The sequence below is a fragment of the Macrobrachium rosenbergii genome, chromosome 44 (assembly GCF_040412425.1).
Source record: "Macrobrachium rosenbergii isolate ZJJX-2024 chromosome 44, ASM4041242v1, whole genome shotgun sequence".
Classification (NCBI taxonomy): domain Eukaryota; kingdom Metazoa; phylum Arthropoda; class Malacostraca; order Decapoda; family Palaemonidae; genus Macrobrachium; species Macrobrachium rosenbergii.
Genome location: NC_089784.1, coordinates 10,019,774 through 10,043,003, shown reverse-complemented (window position 1 = coordinate 10,043,003; position 23,230 = coordinate 10,019,774). Strand labels below are relative to the sequence as shown.

The 23,230-nt window shown below is 38.0% G+C and overlaps 1 protein-coding gene across 4 annotated transcripts in view; it reads left to right on the top strand.

Annotated features, from left to right (window-relative positions):
- sei (seizure) overlaps positions 1–23,230 on the top strand; it is a 538,215-nt gene that overhangs the window by 308,999 nt on the left and 205,986 nt on the right. The gene's annotated exons all lie outside the window — the stretch shown is intronic.

Below are 23,230 nucleotides of genomic sequence, written 5' to 3'. Positions count from 1 at the left end.
CGACTTGCAAGGATGTTGAGCCATCAGTGAAATTCGATCGGGTCAATTACTAGCAATAGAAAGGGGACAAAAGTGGCTCGATCGGATTGAAGCAGATGGCTCCATATTATGTCGTTCAGTTTACCGAGCAGCACTAGACCCCCCTGACTCCCCCACTAGCAATCGAGTCCCGTTTTCTCTTAGAAGTTAAAGGAATAACTCAGATATTCTATTGCAGTCCATCCCCGGCTCAATATGGGAGACTCAATGAGTTTAGTGTAGCCTTGCGCAGTAGTTAACTCAGCCTTATTATGTCGTTCCTTAATTTTGAGACTGAATTTCTAGTCCTTGCATGGTTTTTTAGCACTGCATATTTTTATTGATCGCTTAAAAAGACTAACTTTTTTTCATCTTAGGTATTTATGAGTCTGTGTGTTTGCTTGTTTAAAACTTAACTAGTTTTTTTTTCTTTTATTACCAAGCTATATGCAAAGGTAAGGTAAAGACTGATGAAATTATTTTAATATAGTTCTGTCGGTTATCTTGCCCATTACCTATTATAGTTTTGATGGTAAACCTCAAGCTGATATAACTTTCGATGCTTCTAAGGTTTGTATGTGTTCTCCAGTTTATATCAAAATGTCACTTTTTTTTATTTTTATTCCTGTTATTTGCAGAGGCTATTTAACAAGCGCACAAATTTTTTAAAGAAAATCGAACCACCTTATTGGACAAAATATTGGTTCGAATCACTTCGTCATAGATTTAGATCCATTTAATGCTTTTATTCATTTTTTTCCTTTTACTTTTTCCTTATACCTCAAGTTATTTTCAGGATTTACCTTCTATAGTTATGCAGTACAAGGTAAGTTTTTCTTTAGATAGAAATATAACATGTCTTTTCATTTGTATAATAAAGTTTTTTAAAACCAAAAATGTTTTGTAATACTGTTAAAAATTATTGCAGTGTAGATTCAACTTATATTGATAGAACTATTTATATTGTAGTTAGTATAATAGAACATAAAAGAAAATAGCACCTGTTAGATATAAACATTCTCTCTCTCTCTCTCTCTCTCTCTCTCTCTCTCTCTCTCTCTGTAGCATATCAACAGATCTGTGGGATTTCCACCAAGCAAAGGGCATTTCTTTAGGCTTTATAGTTATTCTCTTAACCGAAGCTAGAAGAATTTCACTCGGATTACTGTCATTTATCCTGTAGGTTGGTGTTAGACTCTAAACAGGGTTTTATGTGATCAGTAAAGCTTGGATGCTGTTGATGCCAGTATCAATATAAGTATTCATGGCAGACGTTCTAATTATAAATACATCGTTCACTGTGATGGTAATTCTTTAGAAGAAAGTATTCAGTGATTGAAATGAGAGATATGAACACATGGTTAAATTTTATGTAGCCATCTCAATTCCTTCGCCTTGACCGTAAAGTTTTTGTAGCCATTTCAGTACCTTCGCCTTGACTGACCATTTACTGTAGCTGCTACCATTTTGAAATTCGTACAGGATCACTGACATCACCGTTAATTTATTGCGACGCGTGAACTTCGGTGTAAAGGACCAAAGTAACTAAAGGGATATTATGGAGGCAGTTGCCGATAAATTATTTTGCGACTATAAACGTAATTGAAATGCAGACGTGCGTGTGAAGAAACTTTCTTCAGTGAATGCCAGTGTAACGGGGACCTTTTGGGGGTGGTGGGTGTGGAATGATATACTTGGCAACTCGAAAATCTGCAACCACTCCCACGTCTTTCAAAACATCTCAACATTTTTCGTGGTGGTCCTCATTACTTTCAGTGCCGGAAGTGTTGAGTTATGATATTGGACTTTTTGATATGTGTATGAGGGCGTGCATAATCTATAAGCTGTCAAGTTGAGAGCGTTGTTTTCATTTTACATTAATACTGACTTCAAAAAATGACTTCATATCGTTACATTCAAATGATCTAGTCATCAGTCACAACTATTTCAACGAAAGGGAAACCGAAATTGTTCGAGTAGCTCTTTCCTTTATTGTCTCATTCTCTCGAGTATTTTTATTCTGAGTATCATTGGCAAAGAACGCGGAACCCCATTCCACCGCCTATTTCCATAAAACATAAAACCTTATAGACCTTTTCATGTCAGGGTGAGGAACTTTATAGGGCTGGAACTCAATCGAGGTAGCAGCTAATCGGAGTTCCTTATCTCTCTCCCCTCCCCTTCTCCCCTCTATCCCCATTGCCCCCTACCCCGACATGGACGGAGGTGCAACAGAACTCACGATTTGTGCAAACACTGAAGCGTGTAATAAGACGCTGCTTTTGGTAATGTGTAGATTTATAGTACCAAAGGATGTCGAGAGGTCATATCGTTCGTAAATTATTCGAGTCGAGTTCATTGCGACGCCACGTGACGTAAACAGACCAGTCATCGGTGACGGCAAAGTATCGGGTTAGTTTTTATATCAACCGTAAAGAAACTCGGCTGCCAAGAGGAATGCTTCATTCGTTCTTATTTCTGTTTTGCCTACTGAGCAAGAGAATGGAGAGAGAGAGACAGAAGAGAGATAAATGATACACAATCACCATTTAGATAAAAGAGGATTTCGACAATGGCCCCTCTCCGGGCTGTTGCGTCGCACGACTCTGCGAGTCTGGAGACAAAGGAAGGAGAAGAAGAGAAGAGCTAAGACTCGTCTAGACGAAATTACTCACTAGAATCATTAGTTAAGACCCCCGGGCCCGTTTGCGTTTGCGTCCTTTCATGGCATTTACCGAAGAGAGGGAAGATTCATACGTGCGAATGAGTGCACATTTGTGGATCATTTCCGTGTGGGGGCGTAATGTATTTTGAACCTAATTGTATATATGTATATATATATATGTATATATATATATATATATATATATATATATATATATATATATATATATATATATTTATTTATTTATTTATATATATGTATATATATATATATGTTTAGGTACTCAATTTTAGCATTTTATAGACATATAGTACTGCAGCAGCGCTAGAAGTAGTTTCCTTCATTTTTCTTTATTACCCTTTGTATTGCTCTTCTCGAAACTAGCTTATCGAGAATATATGGTTTCATTCACGATCGTCTCAGTGACTGAACGTCTCAAACGTTTCAAATCGTGATGATAAAGCTAATGTCTTGACAATAACTTCATCAAATTATCATTCTTCTTCTATTTATAGTAAATCTGTAAATAATATAAGTAACGTTGGAAGCTATTAATAACCTTGCAGTATTTTCCGCTTTAATCTTCCTAATCTTGTACATGATTAGGGAACTGATATTCTTCTCACATTCCTCAAATGTATTCAGTCATGGAAGTGAAACGACAGAGCATCGATAGAAAGCCAATGATTGCAGCGGATGCATTCTGCCAAAAGTGTCGCCTCTAAGGTTTCGCTCGTGCACTCGATCGCTGAACGACATGGAAAGTTGGCAACGTTTCTGCAGATGGCAGCAGTGGCCAGCGGTCAGTTACACGGATTCACTTCCAAACTGCCAATTACACAGATGGTATGAGGTTATTAACCCTCATTTGTATTAGTAAATCAGTCGGTCACATCGTGCAGGAAAAGAAAAAAGATGCTGTTTGTAATGCTGTCATGCCATTAGTTACCTCGATGTCACTTAATATCATGTGATGATAAATACAGCTGAGGCCACGGGAAAAAATAAAAGCTGTGTGCCATAAGATATGAAAGAACGCGTGCAGAAGTTTACTAACTTGCAAAGAGAGAAAAAAGAATTTTGAATCTGCCTACAGTTATAGGAGGAGTAACTTGTTCTTTGACTCAAGTTTGTCCTGACATTAACAGAGTTCTTTAGATTCCAGGGACCCTTTTTATCTGCCGGAATGCTTAATCAACTTCCAGGGAAAGTTGATAAAACTTATCGCGTTTGTGTTTTGTTTGGGTTGGCAAGTTTTGTATATCTTGTGAAATTTTTGTGCGAAGGTTTTCCAACCGAAAAGCTTTTTCTCTTAGTTACACAGACTTTGTACTTAGTTGTTCGACCCTCTGATAGGGAATTGCAACTGAAAAGCTCATTTTTGTGGCGATTCTTTCTTTGTGTTGCTTACAAATTCATTGTCAAGACCTTCTTGATATATTTATTCCGTGTTAGTTTCCTTATCGTTTGATTTTTCGAATGTATGCTGGATTCATATTTTCACATTTATAAGAAATTTGAAAACTCCTATATCTTTAATGTTGCTTTATGTATGATTATTATTTATAAACATTATCACTCATGTAATAAGCTTTGAGAGAGAATTACAAGAGTAGAAGCTTTCACATTTTCGGTTATCGTATATTCCCTTATATCTCGCGCGCACACGCAAACTCATGAACAGATGCATAAATACTTCGTTCTTTAATACAAAGCCCTGCTAATCTGACCTCCTTTTGTGTGACTTTCGGTGTAAACAGGGGCTTTGGGGGTTTTGATCTCTGCATAGATAAGTTAATGTTTGCCAGCATACTAACTTGGATAAAACTGACCACCGGAAACCTACCTCCCCTCACTAATATGTTGCACTACAAAAGCCTCTCTCATCTTTCAGGCCGAAGTTATAAATAAATTTCCAACCCAAAGGGGAAAAGGAAATTCTCTCTCTCTCTCTCTCTCTCTCTCTCTCTCTCTCTCTCTCTCTCTCTCTCTCTCTCTCTCTGCCGAAATATCATTTTTCTAAATTTCTTTTATTTTTCTTATTATAGTGAACATTTGAAATAAGTACGAGAGAGATATATGGTTAAGTATATATCCCAGTGAATATATTACTCCATAATGAGCTGTTAGTCTCTTGTCAAGTGAGTTTACAGTGTGTATAGCATTACATGTAAATATTCAGCATATTCAAATACTTGTTTACCGCTTCATTTGTTCTTATGTATCATGATAAATTTGGGTGGCGTTATAGCACATGAAACGTTTTTATCAATAATAATAATAGTAATAGCCATTATCATTAATAGTAACATTTTTGTTTTCTTGGTGTTTACAATATTATTATTTTTCGTAGATATTGCCTTTGACTTTTCACGTATCTATATCGTAGGTCGTATCTACTCAGCGCTAATTTGGAGAAAAATGCGCCAAATATAGATTATACATTGTTCAACGACCTTGAATTAATGTAAAGTAATTGGCATCAATTTGTATGTGTTTCCACACATTATCATGCATACTCCGTTCTTCCCAAAGAAATGGATAATCCATTGAGTTTTTATTTGATTGTTAGTGCTCTTCTTGTTTTGAGGAAAATTTATTTATTCCTCAAATACTTTAATTGTTATTACAGACTGCAGTGAAGAGTTAAAGTTATGTTCCTAACGAGTCGGTCGTAGGGTAGCTACGTACACGCTTTGTTTCCAAGAAATCGTCAAATTACCGTCACCCTTTTCAGTTGAAGCCGGCTTAGTTTTATTTCATTAAAACTATTGTTCTCACAAAATGTTTGTACTTTGAAGTCAAGGACAATCGGGAGGGCTGTAAACATTAGCAGCGAGCGGAAGAGGGGAATGAAATTGCATCGTCTGTTCCTCCTCCTCCCTTCTCTCTCTCTCTCTCTCTCTCTCTCTCTCTCTCTCTCTCTCTCTCTCTCTCTCTCTCTCTCTCGGCCAAAGTGAAAGGAACAGGGAGTGTGGATTGGAGATTAATGGGCCCGAAAGACAAAAGGTGTTTTCTGATGCGCTATATTCATTGAAAGGACCCTGAGAGTTCAATTAAGATGATTGATTTTTCTGTTTTTGTTTCATTTTATTTTTCCTTTTTTTAAAATCAAACTTCGAAACAGTTAATCAACAGAAATAGATGAAGTGGGAGGATGAGACTAGCGAAGCTACTGATGTTGCTCTTACGTTGAAAATCATTTGGTAATTTTACGAATGTTTATATATGTGTGTATGTAGGATTGTTTGCCATTTTAACAATTCCATTTATACACGTAAATTCATGCGTGTGTTTTCCTTCTGCCAGTATTGGAAGGGTGAGTAGATAATTACATTAAATACTTGTGTGTGCGACCGCTTATGCTAACGTATTTCATGCATATACATACATATACACATACACGTTTATGTGTATATATTTTGGAGAGCATACTGTGCATGCTTAAAAGATCGTACCAATAATATGATGCGTGACTGCTCATCATCATTTCATTGTCTTCTTTCCCGGTTGATTCGCGCTGCCTTGAAGAGGCCTGTGGTGACGGTGAGTCGTTATGAGAGAGCGAATCCACGAAGGCAACTTTAATCGCATTTCTGATTCTAAAATAGACGACAAGCAAGGATGCCGCGGTGCGAGTGAAAATGAATTCCAACCTAATTATGAATTGAATTGCATTCTATTTATGTCTGCGGTGATGAATAGAATGATGTTTCTGATAATGATTATGGCAGAGCTCTCATTGCGATGCTGGATATGAACGCGATGTTGATTATTGAGTAGACGTATGATGTCGCTGACAGTACAATTTGAGTGGACAGAGTATAAATGACGATAATGGTGGCTACGCTCATGATGCATTTCAGGCCCATCTCATTTGCTTAGGTTGAAGTGAGCCGTTGTAAAGCATTACGACTAGCGGTATTTAGCCTCATAAGGATGCATTGTGTGATATCGCTGTCTAAAGCCTCTTGACGTTTTGATGAGTGTGCGAAAACTAATGTTATAAACTGTGTGAATTATCGTAGTAATTACACAGGCATTTGTTTAAAGAAAATATATCTAGAAAAATTTAACTTTGACGAAGTTCGGCTCTCATAAAAACAGTCATACATTTCAGAGGAATGTGAAAGATAGAGACGCAATCAGCCCAAGTCATTTCTGTATGTGATAGGAGAAACTAGCAGCCATTTCAGAGGCGTCCATATAAGTAAAAGTAAAGCTGTTGCCCTCGATATATGACTGAGATACATATATATATATATATATATATATATATATATATATATATATATATATATATATATATATATATATATATATATATATATATATATATATATATATTATAGCGCTCTTGTTACACGATATACGGCATCATCTTTCTGAAAAGAAACGAAGCTGCTATTATTAATACTCTCATCAGTAGATATTTAATATGTTGCCATAGCAACCAGCGGAAGAAATATAGAGAGGGGGAGAGGTAGAGTAAGGGGAAAAGTGAGACCCCAAGGCTCAGGTGTTACTCGATTAATCGGAAGCTCGTGGTATAATACTCACTCTCCTGACTTCTCTCTCTACATTTCCTTTTAGTAACGTGAGCACTTTTTGTCTACAAGTGTACTTGTGTGATGGATGAATATAAAGGTATAATTTATACAGATATGTTTGTGAGTTGGAGGGTCCTAAGAAATGCAGGTGGCGCATTTTTCAGTCAGGCGATGAATTTTCGAGAGTCCTGGATTGGGTCGCTCATGAGACGTAACCCTTTCACAAAAGTTTAGTGATTACTTTTATTGGCCGAGGTAAAACGCAAGCTACGAACTTCCCCAGGTTTGTAAACATTGACGTCTTGAAGATTACGCTCTTAATGCAAAATGTGCTTTTCTTGAAACCGAATCTTTTGTCAGATTTTGTAATTAACATTAGTACTGTGGTTATTGTAGTTTTGCCAGTGTCATTACAATGTGAAAGTCGTTTTGGTAATGCTATAGATAAAGTAAAGGTAATATTAAGAGAAATTTAAATCGGTAGTAGAATGCAAGAGAAATAGGTTTCGAATCAGTACTTAACCAATGCAGATTCATCTTAACGGCGGAATTAAACAGAAAATAAAATTGATTAAATGCTAGTAAACGGGCCATGGTAGAACACAGAACGTAGCAAGAAAGATTATTACTACCCATCAAGTTAATAAGCGACCTGTAACCGTTTTCAGTTTAAACCCCGGCGATACTGAGGGTAGCGAAGGGAACTGCTTTCGCCCAGCAGGCATCCAACCAAGGGAATGATATTAGATCGGTGCCTGAATAAAAGAACCGATAAGTATAAGCAGCGCAGTTAATCTTCTCACCTTTCCAGGCGTGAGACACCTTTCTATTGTGCCTGGGCTTCCTCCGTGACCAGGGGGTCAGCCCTCCTGATTAACGTTTCGGTTTAAGCGGAGTTTGTCGTCGGGCCGCTTTGAAAATGTGGAGGTTATTTAGTCTAGTGTTGTTATGATTATGGTTGTTATTGTTATATTGTTATTCACAGAGTGCATTAAGCAGTCCTGCAAAGCCATTAACTTTCTCCACGGAAAAGAATTGCCGTATATGAAGAAAAAACAGAGTAAAGAGAAGATAATTTTAGTAAAATAAATATGAAAATTTAAAGAAATGGTTTATGCAGAGACAAATATCAGTACGCAACAAGTAATTAAAAAATTAGCACAAACGTCACACCCCCATTAAGAAGAATAATAACTTGACCATTACGCGACGCGCATTTTGCAATATAGTTATCGATGAACAGAAAATCCACAAAAAGAGAGTAATGTTGGTGCTGGTTGACAATACAGAGGATAGTAGGAATAAATTAGCCGAAGAAATGAGTAAAGTGACGGTCATTTGATAACAAGCTCACTTTCTGCTGCATACATTTAGCTTATCTCTTCTTTCTGCATTCTTCTTAATTCTTCCTAATGAACACTATTCTTTGGAAGCTTGAATTTCAAGTCAGTGGCCCCTGTTGGCTTTTCCATATGAATAGGTTTCATCTACTGAATAATAATAATAATAATAATAATAATAATAATATCTTCAGAAAAAGGTAGCAAAGGATGAAGGCCAGTAATGAAGGACAGTAATGAGTCCTTGACAGTATCTTGTTGCATATTCAACAATGCGCCAAGCCGTGGTGCAATGCTCATTACACAGTAGGAGGAAAGAAGCTTTATTTATGTTTTGGGATTGACGACTGAAAATAATTATTCACTAAACATGTAAACTAAGGGAGGAGACGCCTGAGGAAAAAATTAATCCTAAAGAGCGGTTGATTTATAAAAAAAAAAACTAAATTTTGTGTATATAATATAATGAATAAATTACTAATATAGTATCTTCCCCGACTTACTTTTACACCCTGTTACATATTATCTGGTTCACTGTATGAGTAACGAATAACCAGTAATCGTAAAACTGGAGGAGACCACGCATAAAAGTCAAGTAAGAGGTTTATGATAGTTTCAGAACTTTTTTTATTCACTGCGAGCGTAACCAAGGAAACGGAAGGACTTTTTTTCATCCCTGAAATCAATAGCAGCTTGGGGATGCTTAGCGACGAAGCCTGGGTGTTTATTTACACGAGACGCACTTCAAGTGGAGGGCGTTCTAAGAAATGATGCCCAGATTGAAGGCTGTAAAGTCTAGACCTCCCACGCTTCCTCCATAGCCTTCTCTTACTCACTCTTACAGTCCTCTTGATTTTTCTCAGATTATCGTCGTCCAGATGATTGCTCTAAATGCGTGTTTACGTATGATTATAAATTCACTTTATCCTAGATTCCTGAAACCACCCATTGGGCATTATAGCAAAAGTTAGGACGAACATGGTATTCCATGAATAAGCATCGATGTAAACATGAAAGTCACGGGCCGAGAAGATTCTTCACCGTGGTAGGTAGTAACTGCAGTGTCAGAGAATGATGGAGGAAAACAGTAACTTCAGAGGCCTCACGGTTGCGAAGATAATGTTTTGTGTAAAACTTTGCTCCAGTTCAGAAACTGCAAACAGAACTACCCATGTATTGTTATTGTATTCAGCATGAGCTCACGTTCAATTTGCTAAATGAATTCTATAGACTAGATAGAATGTCCACATGTGAGGAGAGATCAAAACGTAGCAAAGATTTAAAAACAGAGGTAGAGAAATTACCAAAATATTTGTGGTCTGTTTAACACGAAGCTTGTCACAATAATCGAAGAAAAGGATATCATCAGAACAGGCTCCTTATATAGACAATAACTACCTTCTGAATCGTGAGCAACACTAACTTGAGAATTTTTCACTGATGCCAAAAATAAAACCCGACAGCAACCTTTCAAGAGTTGTAATTTCATACCATAGTGCATGTACGAAAGCCTCACAGCACAGAACTTCTGATGTTTTGCTGGAGAACCATTCGAATGTCTGACGCTGCCGTCAGCAAGAACCGAATCTGGACATGTACAAAAACACTCCAGATTCCTAAAAGGTCGACAATCGTCGGGCATTAAAAATAGCATGCTAAATTGTTTTTCGAGCGTAACGTGTTTGGAAAACACAGTACAACATGTCTTGCACTTCCTTGTGTCAATTTCCAATGCATGAACTTGAATCAAGAAGAAAGTTGATCCGTTTTTTAAAGAAGAATATCCTTTTGGTGAACCGATTACAGTACAAAAATTACACACGCACACAAATATATACATTCACAGTCCTACAAATTTAGATTCTTGCTAATACGGGAAAACTGTAGAAAATTATGTAGTAGGAGTAAAAGTATATGTAAGATTGATAAACAAACAAGGAGAGAGGTTATGTAATAATTGCATTCTTGGTTTTTTCAAGAACTTGGCAATAAATAAAAGAGAGAAGACGAGAGAGTGATCATGACGAAAATTGACGTTAAATAATTAGTGTAAAACCAGTGTCACTTACGAAAAAAACATTTATCCCATGACGTGTAGTTAGTTAGAATATTGCTGATTTATGTATATTATATATATATATATATATATATTTATATATAAATTTATATTATCTATATGCATGTTATTTAGATGTATGTATGTTTATATATATACACGTATACATATGCATGTATATATACACATTATATATATATGCTTATATGTGTATATGTATACAGACATTTGCTTATGTGTGTGTATATACTGTATATATATGTGTGTTGTGTATATATATATATATGTATCTGTAGATGTGTGTATGTATATATATATATATATATATATATATATATATATATATATATATATATATATATATATATATATATATATACAGTATATATATGCGTGAGCGAAGGCGCTCCCACGTGACCATTTCTGTAAAAATTGCGACGGGTTTTGTCATGGAAGCAAAAATATTCCATCAGCTTCATATTCATTTTTGGAGACAATTTCAGGAGGGGCAATAGAATTTTTTACTACCGGTAGAGAAGTTGTACGTCAGCAATGTGCGCTTTAAAGAAATAGAATCATGTAAACCGTCGTATCGTGAAAAAATTGATAACTGGTCAATGGCCGGGTTTGGAAAGTGCTTACAAATCCAGCCCTGTCATTAGATGCGATGAAGAGAAAAATGTAACCGTACTCCCGCACACAAATTTCGCAATATATGTTCTTCGATAAGCCCAAAGATGCCTGCCTGACAGTATGAACTTAGGGGAAAGAGCACGAAAGTTTCTGAAAAGTGGCAAGGAGAAGGTGGCATTAAGTTCAGTTGGGAAGTTTCCAGAATTTTTCAAGCTTTTCAAATTTACTTAAGTACGTGAAAAAAATAAGGCACGCGATGATAGTGATAGATAGATGTGTTATATGATGAAATACAAATTAGGCAGTTTCAAAGTTGAACGATATAGGCAAACTCACACTGAGACGAAGTGATGTCATGATGTCCACAGCGAAATCATAAAATGAGTGTGTGCAGTTTGGAAAAGAGCCCTGAAGTTGGATGTCTCTCAATCATGCATTTGTGTTAATGTAACCACACGATTATATGATGTGTGTGGGCAATCTGAATGCTTTTATGTTTATCTGTTTTATATATTAATTTGCTCAAGATTTAATCTCAGTTAGTCCGGCCAAACGATAAAAGATATATGTGTGCGTTTGACCGTTTATAATTCACTTGAACTTAAAGATAATCATCTAATGCATCAGTATCCGTATGCAAGGTATATGACACACACACACACACACAGCGTGAGTGTATAAATGTAGAATCAAGCACATATAAGCAGCTACGTTGATCTCACGTTTTTCATTATGACTGACATAAAAAAGGGTAAAAAAAAAAAAAGTGTAGTTGACTCAGCCACCAAAATAGACACTACGTGTGCAGCTCAAAGAAGTATTGACTGAATGAAGCTCGTCTGTTGTACAGAAGAAGCTTCAAGTTCGTTCACAAAAGAAATGCAAGGAACAAAGAAACGCGAACTCCCTTCAGACAGTCAAGAGGGGGTCCGTTAGCTCTTAAAAACGTATAAAAGACAAGCAAGACTGTCCCTTATGTTGATGCCTGTTGGCACAAAATGTGCTGTCGCCTCCCCTGCATAAAATGAATCGTTAAGTAGAGAGAGAGAGAGAGAGCGCTAGATATCCCATGTTGGCCCAGTCCATGATAGCTACGACACCCCCTTCTGGCACCCCTTTAATTTTTCTTCTTCTTGAGGTTCTTTGTAGAGATTTTCTCGGAAAACTCTTCCGCTGCAGCTGAATTGATTGTGTGTCTGTTGAGGGACAAGAGTACTGGAAAGTTATTAACAGCTTTCATTTTTTTTTTTCCTCGCCAAAATCTTGAAGGATTTTTCTTCTGAATCACTTTTCAGTTCGGTTCTTCGTGCTTTATATTTGAATTGTAAAATTGAAACTATAAGTACTTCGTTATCATAATAATTACCCTACCTTTTATTAAACTGGCACACGAGAGTTCCTTATGTCCGTTTATTTTACTGTAGCTGACATTTTTCAGTTGTTATATATATATATATATATATATATATATATATATATATATATATATATATATATATATATATATATATATATATATATATTGTATATATATATATATATATATATATAGTTTATAGAAGTTGATGATACTGACTTGTTTGATATGATCGGATGTTTCAGTATTATTTTAATGATGGCATCTGTTTTTTCCTAAAACATTCTAGTGCATTCTGCTAATGCTTGTAGATAGTATGAAAGGACTCTTTCTCCTTATTTTATCCCATTTTCTTTAATAATACTTTTTGGAAACAAAATGCGCTTGAATAGTATGAACACTATTTCATCCATTTTGATGAACTCGTGTAAGTCATCTTGGAGTTTGTATGAGAGAACGAGTGAGGAAAATGGTTAGTAGCAGTGCGTCGGCAGCAAATAGAAACGATAATAAACATTCGAGGCTTATCAGAGTTCAGTCATTTCCTGCAGCGTAAATCGTCATAGTTAATAGCAGCCTTGAACACTTACTGCAGCGCCGTTATTTTTCTGCTGATGGGATTAAAAAAAATAGAAACTACAAAATGGATCTGTTACCGCAGGCATCTATTGGATGCGACAGTGTATGAAAGGTGGCAGTCCTTTAACTAGACCGTTTTATGATGCAACCAGCGGCGGTGGGAGTTTACACCTCCTAAAAAGAAGGCAGAATGCATGGAGGCCACCGTGCTTGCGGTCACAAAGGAAGCGTGGGCCTCCACGCTGATGCCTATCTGCATTAACATCATGCTGGAGCTGTAACAATTTCTCTCTCCTAATTTTTCATTAAGTTAATTGATGTTAAACATTTTGACTTTTAGTGCTGTGTATAAACATATAACTGTTGTTTAGATCGCTGAATCTTGTTCTCTGTAGCGATAGTCTACCACTGAAAAGCAAGACCCCGTGCTTGCATTAGGGCCAGCTGTTTACTGTCAGTACTCACAGTCGAAGGATATTGCCCCAGAATCGTAGAAATGCCTCTAGAAATTGAATATATTGTATATCACTTATTTATTTTAACAACAGAAATCTTATCCCTGCAGTTTTGAAATACATTTCATTTTCATGAGAGAAGTCATATCCTGTACTAGTTCTGACCGTTTCTGCATAAAAATTCCACATGCAAGTAATTTTTAAACTGTTAGTTTTTAAATTGCTGAGACATAACAGCGATTAAGAAATACATGGCGTAGGGATGTATCAATAGAAAAAGAGTCTTGTTCTTGAGATTCTTTTCGTTTTCCACAAGCCTTCAGCTTCGAGCCCCAACAAATTTCGGCTGAGACGTCGTAAGTCATCCTCTGCCGTAACGAATTCCGCCGAGTTTTAATGTGAGTTTGATTATGCATTGCATTCTGTGCATTGCTGGAGCCATATGTGCAGGATCCACAACGCAGACATGTAAATATGAAAATAACACACATGCTCATAAACATGTTGTGCAGCGTATTCTGTGTCAGCGCGGAATGTTGATTGCATATTTATCAAATTATTGCTTTTGTGGAGTAGGGTCAGCTGTCCTGAGATGATTTATTGGCTTATGAAATAAAGTTGCTCGACGTTAACATTATCAGGTGATCTATTGCAGTCGACGGAAAGGCCTGCATGTGTGGTTAAATTGTTAATATTTGCATTTTCGCTATTCATTTCTTATACATGATTACAGAAAGTGTTACGATTCAGTCACAAAACGGGGAACGAAGAGTAGAATGAGATATATTCCAAGTCTATTTTCCGTGTCTGATAGGTCTATACACACACACGCGCGCTCGCGCGCGCGGATGATGACATCCCACACATTTTTATTGCCGGGGGAGTCCTGCGCATCCTAACGCGGCCTGGTGCTTGAGGCAGTCCCAAAATGCATTATCATGCTCGGGACGTTTGCTTTCGCAATGGGCATTACCGCTTTTACGACTTGCTGAATGGCGGGATAACACGCGGGACATATTTCCCACATCAAATTCTGGCCTTAACGTCAGAAGTGGATTAGATTAGCGTGTCACTGGTTTAAAGGAGCCCTCGCTGAAATATAACTCTCGCGTCGAAAACGAGCAGCCGAATGGAATTAAAAGGAGCTCTCCTGACTTCATCTCGCTCCCTTAACCGTGTGGGGTTATCAGTTTTCCTGCGCTGGACTCCCTCCTTATGTTGATAATAGTTTCCTTAAGACTTGGTCAATGGGGCTGGCTCTCCGATCATTATCTAGATCAGACCCGGAGAAGGGACAGAATGGAGGGGAGGAGAAAAGGTGTGATAAACCTGCCTGTTAGGGGATGGAGTGTTTGAATTCGGGGAAAGCTAGAAGCAGGAAAGAGTTCCAAAACTTGCCAGTGGTGTTCCAAAAGCACATTATGTCTGGTCTGCCGATGTATTTTTGTTTTTATTAATACCCAGAAAATAAATGGGGATGTTCATTCATGTCATGAATTGAATGTGTCGACAGCACTTGTTAAAATGCTTACTCATTTATCTGTATAGCTGGCCAACAGCATTTGAAAAAACACCTGATGATAATTCACTCGTTAACAGGACGAATACTTGCGTTTCTTTTTACACTAAACTCACGTCTCGTACTGAGATGCAGATAAGATTATGTTGGGATGTATTACATGATCATATATTCGTTGCCGTTTAGACTTTCAGTCGAAACTTACGGAAATTCTAACGTATTCGCTTTCCCCACATCCATCATCCATCCAGATTGCAAGCCCGAGCCATTCCTAAGAGTAACACAGCTTCATACTTACCTTGGCAAGCGATGGCCGACGGTGCAAATATCAAAAATGGAACAAGAGGGCCTAAGCTATATTTACCTTTTGTGAGAGGAAATTGGTTAGCCCTTTCCGAAACATTTACTTTCCAAATATAATGTGTAGTCTGGTTGGCGTATCCGCAGGAAAGGGGGGAGCGAGGTATTTTACTCGAAGATTTCTCTGCATTTTGTTTGAATGAGGAAGAATAATGAAGGAAGTTTACTCGAACAGACAAAAGAGTTTACTAAGACTTTGAGTATACCTTTGTCGTTTAGTTTCGTAGTGGTTATGATAATAGATTTGATAACAAGAACAGCAATTATAAACAGAATGATAATGAATAAGAAAATCAGTGATGAATATGACAGTAATGAAATTTTTAAGGGGAAATCTAATATCATAGTTAAAATCGTTATCTTTAATATTTACATTATCATAAAAATTATGATTACTTCTCCGGTTATTAAACCTTGCTTGCATGCATTTGCTTTTAAGTAAAGGAGCAAGAATCTCCAAAGAACTGCTTTTTACGAATAGATATTAGCCTTCTTCTTTGAACAGCTGAACATAATCACTGGCCAGAGTGACTTTATAGTCAGAGCAAATGAATTATCAGATTAACTATGATTAAACCAGGGACAGTGCATCACCGCAAAACAGAATGAAGGTTGTATTGGGCAAACGTTTTGGACAGCCGTGAATAATTATGAGGTTGGATCTTATCCCAATGGAAAGCTTCTTTACCAGGATGTGAGGTGTCTTTGTCCTCTCATTCCTAGATTCTTTTTCCATAAGGCGAGAGGATATTTTTCAGTATTAAGAGTTACGGTTAACAGGGGAGTGTGACAGCTGCAAACGAATATGCTTCAGACCATATCCTAAGTTCACGAAATGATCTGTCAAGATGCTTGGCAATTTGTCTGTGGACCATCGGTTCATGTTGACAAAAGTAAATTGACGCTTGGGAAAATATCCCTATTTTATGAAAAACTATTTTATATTTATATTTGGGTTATCCGAGTTACATTATTGACCCCCTCTGTGATGGTTTCTTTCTCAAGAAATTTCTGTTGGAACTACATGTAAAAAAATAATTTTATATTCTCTAGATGCTCGGAAATACAGGATTGATTTTTCTTATACCTTGCTTCAATTTTTTTTTAATATGCTATTCCCTTGAAGCATCAGTACTGTGATCTTTATTTCGGCTTTTTTTTTTTATAAATGAAGACAGTTTCAAAATTCACATCAAACAGTATATAAGTAGAAAACTGCTAGCAATAGTTTATTGACCGAAACGCTTGTCCTACATTTCTTTTTGTTTTCTATTGCATGCCGTACTGCAGCACGTAATTTTCAAGTATGCAAATTTATGCACAGAGAACCGTATCAGAACGTGTGAGAATACTCTCCTATTTTGAGCCTGGATTTCATTTCATAGAAAATGCCGGCTTCAGTTTTAATGTTTAGAGCGAAAGAGAAATATATATCGTTGCACAGAGGGTTGGTAAGGTAAGAATTTTATTATTGTTGTTTTTTCTGCGGCTGGACGCAAAATATACAAATGGAAGGTGAAATGCTGATATCGGAAGTTAATTGTACTGGCATCTGGGAGGGAGTGAGATCGTCCTGGTATGAAAATATGGAAAGAGATACCAAAAGTTGATGTAAATTAGTTGTTTAATTTCCTTTTTTTTTTTTATTTCATGTAGATCGTGAAATTGTTAATTCCCCTTTCCTCTTAAAACTCTTCCTCATAAACCGGACGCTGAAATGCATCGGCGGTATTTATAAACGCGGCGAAAATAATGACGACAAAAAATAATGAATAGGGCCCCGCGAAAATTCCATTAAGAAGCGGAACCAAGCAGCCATCTCAGACCAGAGAACTGCAACGTTCGTTCAAGGCCTTAAAGAAACGCGTCAGCTAGATACCAACAATCCGATCCCTCTTGTCAGTTCGCTCTCCTTTTACAATTCCTTATCCTTTTTGTCCTGCCCAGGATTTTTGCTTACCTCTTCTAATCCTTTGTTAAGCTACCGTTGACAAAAGTTGATGTGTTCTCGAGAGAGAGAGAGAGAGAGAGAGAGAGAGAGAGAGGAAGAGACAGGCAGAGAGAGAGAGAAATGGACTCCGCATCAACGCGCAACCTTGCATTACATAGAATTCTTTAAGAGTAAGTAATGTTCATTATGTCACGCCGGTCTTTTATGTCGTTTTCTATTTTTACTCGTAGTATTCGCTCGCCTGTTTTTCACCCAGCTCTTCCTATGCGCCATGTTCCTTTATTTTTATTTTTTCGGAGTGTCAATGCCCTCATTAAAACGTTGTAAATGATAAAACCTTCTGAAGACTCGACTATATATTATATATTCAGCTAGGACAATCTACATCAGTTATCCATTTACGTTTTTTGTAAAAAAAAAAAAAAAAAAAAATTCACTCGGGGTCAAGTGACATTGTCAATTATTTATTCCCCCTTACATCTCTTTTTGCGCTTCCATCCCGTCTTCCGAAAATGGCAGCCTCGAAAGGTTGACTCCAAATAGTGATATTCGCAATTTTCGTTTACTTCTTGTTACACCACACCTCTGGAGAAGTTTAGCAAATTTACTGTCAGCATGTAGAATCAATAGTCGCTTTGAATTATGCAAATTGTCGGTAACTGTCGACAGGCTTCGAAAAGAAGCATCGGGGAGAATACAAAAGTTTCCGTCGGAGGCCTACCTCTTTTATTCCTTTCTCAGTCAATAAGAGCAGGAGAAGACGCCCAGGCTTTGGCATAAATCATTTGGATGCTTATTAGGATGGCAGTCAGATTACTGGGATATCCGTTAACAATCGTTTGAGATTTTCTTTTGTACCTTTTGCCGATTTTCTCCGTAAACTTGAAAGTAGGTCATGGCTGACGTTTCCTGTCAGGTCCTGTATCATTTTAATCGATTGCCATCATGCCTGCTGGTAGGTTAGCGTCGTTGGGCTTTTAAATTAAAGGTAATCTTCTTTTTCCTCTTCTTCTTCTGCTAACAGCGGCTCTCTGGATAGTCCGAACTTCACGGCATTGGATTTTCATGAGGCAGAACTGGCGTCAGTATGAATTGTAACTAAAGTAGTAGCAGGGAATAGAGTTAATATTTATTCGGTTCAGCAATACAAAAAGGTTCTGCGAGCAAATGATATTTGGTGTACCGACACTCATCTGCGCTTCCAAGATTTATCAACGTATAATGCCAAATTGGATATCGGGACAGGTTACGTTTAATGTTTTAAGGTTCTCAAATTCATTAATATTATTATAACTACCCGGATGATCATAGATTGAGTACTGGTTAAGTTAATGAATTTAAAATCCTTTACTTTGTTGTAATAGAAATTCAAATGAATTAAGATTCAGTATTCACTGTAAGACACCTCCAAATGAAGTCACTAGAAAAAAAAATTGATTTATAGATTAAAATAACATTGATTTGTAGACTTGAGAAGGCATATAACATAGATCCAAGGTGTGCGGTGCATTGGCTGAGAAAGGAACGGTCAAAGGGTTATCGAGATTAATAGTATAGGTGTGCAAACCAGACCTTAAGTTTGAATATTGTAAGTGAATACCAAGTGCTTTAATGATGGATACGCATCAGGGACCGACACTGGGTCCATATAGATATATTCATGATAGTGATGGGCAATATTAATGATTGTATCATGACGGAAGACGCATTGGAGCTTCTTCATCCAGGTAATTAGACGTTAAGGGCAAAATCAGGGGATGAATTTCGTAAAATAATTGATGTACAGCAACTTAGAAAAGCAATTGGTTTTGGGGACTTTGGGAAGGTAAATGGAACAGAAGGTAAGAGATCAGATAACGAATAGAGATAGACACGACTAACAGCAAAAATAAGCAACCACATTGAAATCTCTAGGAACAAGAAAAGAAGAACAGTTTGAACAGCAGATTTCAGGAAGAGGGCAGGCGATTTTTGGAGGAAATTCATAGACGTTTATCAAGTTGTTTGCGATAAACTAATATATAAAAGCCTGAGAGGAGGTTTACAGAAGAGTTTTGACCTGAGGTGTGGCCTTTGTGGAAAGAAGAGGAAGAAATGTTAGGCAGGACGGAAATGACGGAAATGAGGTGGGTCTTAGGCATCTCCTGAAGGGAAAGAATTAGAAATGAGGAGACAGGAGAAGTTCCTCTTTGGATGAGTCGGTAGAGTTGTCGGCTAGCACTCTGCTAGGCCCGAGTTCGAATCTCCGGCCAGCCAATGAAGAATTGGAGGAATTTATTTCTGGTGATAGAAATTCACTTCTCGGTATAATGTGGTTCGGATTCCACAACAAGCTGTAGGTCCCGTTGCTAGGTAACCAGTTGGTTCTTAGCCACGTAAAATAAGTCTAATCTTTCGGGCCAGCCCTAGGAGAGCTGTTAATCAGCTCAGTGGTCGGGTTAAACTAAGGTATACTTAACTTTTCTAAGGAGACAGGAGAGCCGGCGGGCCAACCTGAAGAAGCATTACTTCAGTGTCTTTGGCATGGCTCAAGTAGGTAGGGTGGCAGCTGACCCAATCGAAATGGTGCAGAAGGAACGGGACGGAGGTAGGAGTTGAAACTGAAAACAGCGGATTAGGTGGAAGGATGGAATATGATGGAGCGTGGGCTGGGAGGGGACATACGATGAGACAGTGCTTTGAAGATGCCGCATTAGGGAGGCCGACAGCTAATTGTTAGGGATTAGGCAGAGAGGTACAATTGGCTCGTTTCGGGGATTCTCCTAAATCTCGTCATTAAATTTCTCCTTTCATATCCAAACTAAGGTCCATATTTAGGTATGAGGTGCCTAAAATTCTCTTATTTCGTCTTATTTATTTATAGTTTTATTTTTTTAGAGGAGGGGGTTGTTACTTTTAGTTCGCATAAATTGGATAGATCTTCCCCGAAGTGGACCCGAAGCTTTGGGTGCTATATTGTAACTCCCGCCTCATCATTAAATCATCTCTCTCTCTCTCTCTCTCTCTCTCTCTCTCTCTCTCTCTCTCTCTCTCTCTCTCTCTCTCTCTCTCTCTTCTGCCGCCTTGGTTAGAATGCTTCACCGACGCTACACTGCGCTCAGGGGATCTCTTTATGAGCCGGCGAGGCCTTGCAACGGTGGTGTTGAGTGAAACAAAATGGAGTCAGCAAAAACAAAAGCAAAAATAAATTAGTAAAAAATAAGAAGATACGAGAACGATGCCGTAAACTCTCGAAAATGAAGAGTTAGAAGATTGAAACTATTTGCAAATTCTAACCGCAAATTACTTGAGAGAATGGCGATCATGTTTCAATGAAGGTGGCTATATATTAAGATTAAGAACAATACTCCATTTTTATAATCTCGCTTTGCTATCAGTAACATCACCCTTGTTACTCACAGATGGTTGCGAATTCGTATGTGCTGCTTGTGAGTAACTTCAAAAAAAATGGCCGAACTGACATCTTTTAATATTGCTTCCCTTCAAACTTGGAATTGCGGTTATAGCGACTAAGAATTTAGGATATATGGAAAAGTTAATTTCATATCAAGAAGACATTAAAAAGAAAAGAACTGAAAAAGCGGCGCTTCGGCCCGACAAAAGGAGCCTAAGACACCCAGGTGAACAATTACACTGCATCAATTACAAAGCGGAAATGGCTTTGACTTAGCAACAAACGCGGCAGCGACAACAATCCAGTTAAAATAAAAAGAACGGAGAGATCCCGCGCAGAGCTGCATTTTATTCTTCAGGGTCTCAGTCAGTTGACCTCAAAGCCTCCGTCGATCGAGGATCAAGGGTATTGGTTGGGTGTGTTTAGGGGGGAAGGGGTGTGTTGTCGGTGGAGGGAACGATGTTGGAACAGGAAACGGAGCTGGATGTTGGAGGAAGGGGTTTGGGGGGTGGGGGTGGAAGCGAAGGTGGTTGTTGAAGCTGAGAGCCTGTGGCCTCAATTACCGCTTCGCGGAAAGCACTTGTTATTGATCAATGTGAAATCAGCAGATTGATGTATGAAATATACAACAAGGGGCTTAACCGTTGAAGCTGTGTTGGCATTAACAAGGGAATTACGCTGTGTTCGGACATGAGCTCCATCCCAGTAGATCCTTGTTGTAATTTCTTTTTCCTTTTCCCTTCTTTTAACTTTGGTGTATTGTTTATTGTTCATATTCTCCCCACAGAGCATCTATTTGCGTGCTGCTAGCCTCCCCCCCCCTCTCTCTCCCTCTCCCTCTCCCTCTCCCTCTCCCACTTTCCTCATTCTCTGAGTGCCTCGAAAATGTTGCCATTTACCAGTGCCAGTTTATTTTGGTTGCTTCTTGCTTACAAAACTTCAATAGTAAGTTGGGCTTCTGAAGACTTGCTCTTCTAAGGAAACAGTCTGTATGGATGTGTTTGTTTGTCTATAATATATATATACTGTATATATACTGTATATATATATATATATATATATATATATATATATATATATATATATATATATATATATATATTTGTGTATATATATATATATAATCATGAAGCTACAAATGTCGCTTTAATATCGAAATTCACGCTACTCGGTATATCTCCGTTGGAGAATTGTCGCCGAAGGGGAATTTATATAAGTGATAAATGAATTGGAATCGTGGGGACACGAACCCGCGACGAAAGCCTATTCAGCGACTCCAGTTGACGTAAACCATTGAGCCATCAAGAGAGGTATAAGTCTTTTTGCCGAGATGTCGCACTGCTTTTACCCGTCGTGAGCGGGGAAAGTGTACTAGCCTCGACAATGACCCACCTCCGCCATGACAGTTCATTGGTACGTTTGGAACACGCAGCTCTTGTTATGAAATTTTGATCACACCTGATTTATATACAATCATGAAGCTACAAATGTCGCTTAATATCGAAATTCACGCTACCTCGGTATATCTCCGTTGAGAATTGTCGCCGAAGGGGAATTTATATAGTGATAAATGAATTGGAATCGTGGGGACACGAACCCGCGACGAAAGCCTATTCAGCGACTCCAGTTGACGTAAACCATTGAGCCATCAAGAGAGGTATAAGTCTTTTGCCGAGATGTCGTACTGCTTTTACCCGTCGTGAGCGGGGAAAGTGTACTAGCCTCGACAATGACCCACCTCCGCCATGACAGTTCATTGGTACGTTTGGAACACGCAGCTCTTGTTATGAAATTTTGATCACACCGTGATTTATATACAATCATGAAGCTACAAATGTCGCTTAATATCGAAATTCACGCTACCTCGGTATATCTCCGTTGGAGAATTGTCGCCGAAGGGGAATTTATATAAGTGATAAATGAATTGGAATCGTGGGGACACGAACCCGCGACGAAAGCCTATTCAGCGACTCCAGTTGACGTAAACCATTGAGCCATCAAGAGAGGTATATAAGTCTTTTGCCGAGATGTCGTACTGTTTTTTACCCGTCGTGAGCGGGGAAAGTGTACTAGCCTCGACAATGACCCACCTCCGCCATGACAGTTCATTGGTACGTTTGGAACACGCAGCTCTTGTTATGAAATTTTAATCACACCGTGATTTATATACAATCATGAAGCTACAAATGTCGCTTAATATCGAAATTCACGCTACCTCGGTATATCTCCGTTGGAGAATTGTCGCCGAAGGGGAATTTATATAAGTGATAAATGAATTGGAATCGTGGGACACGAACCCGCGACGAAAGCCTATTCAGCGACTCCAGTTGACGTAAACCATTGAGCCATCAAG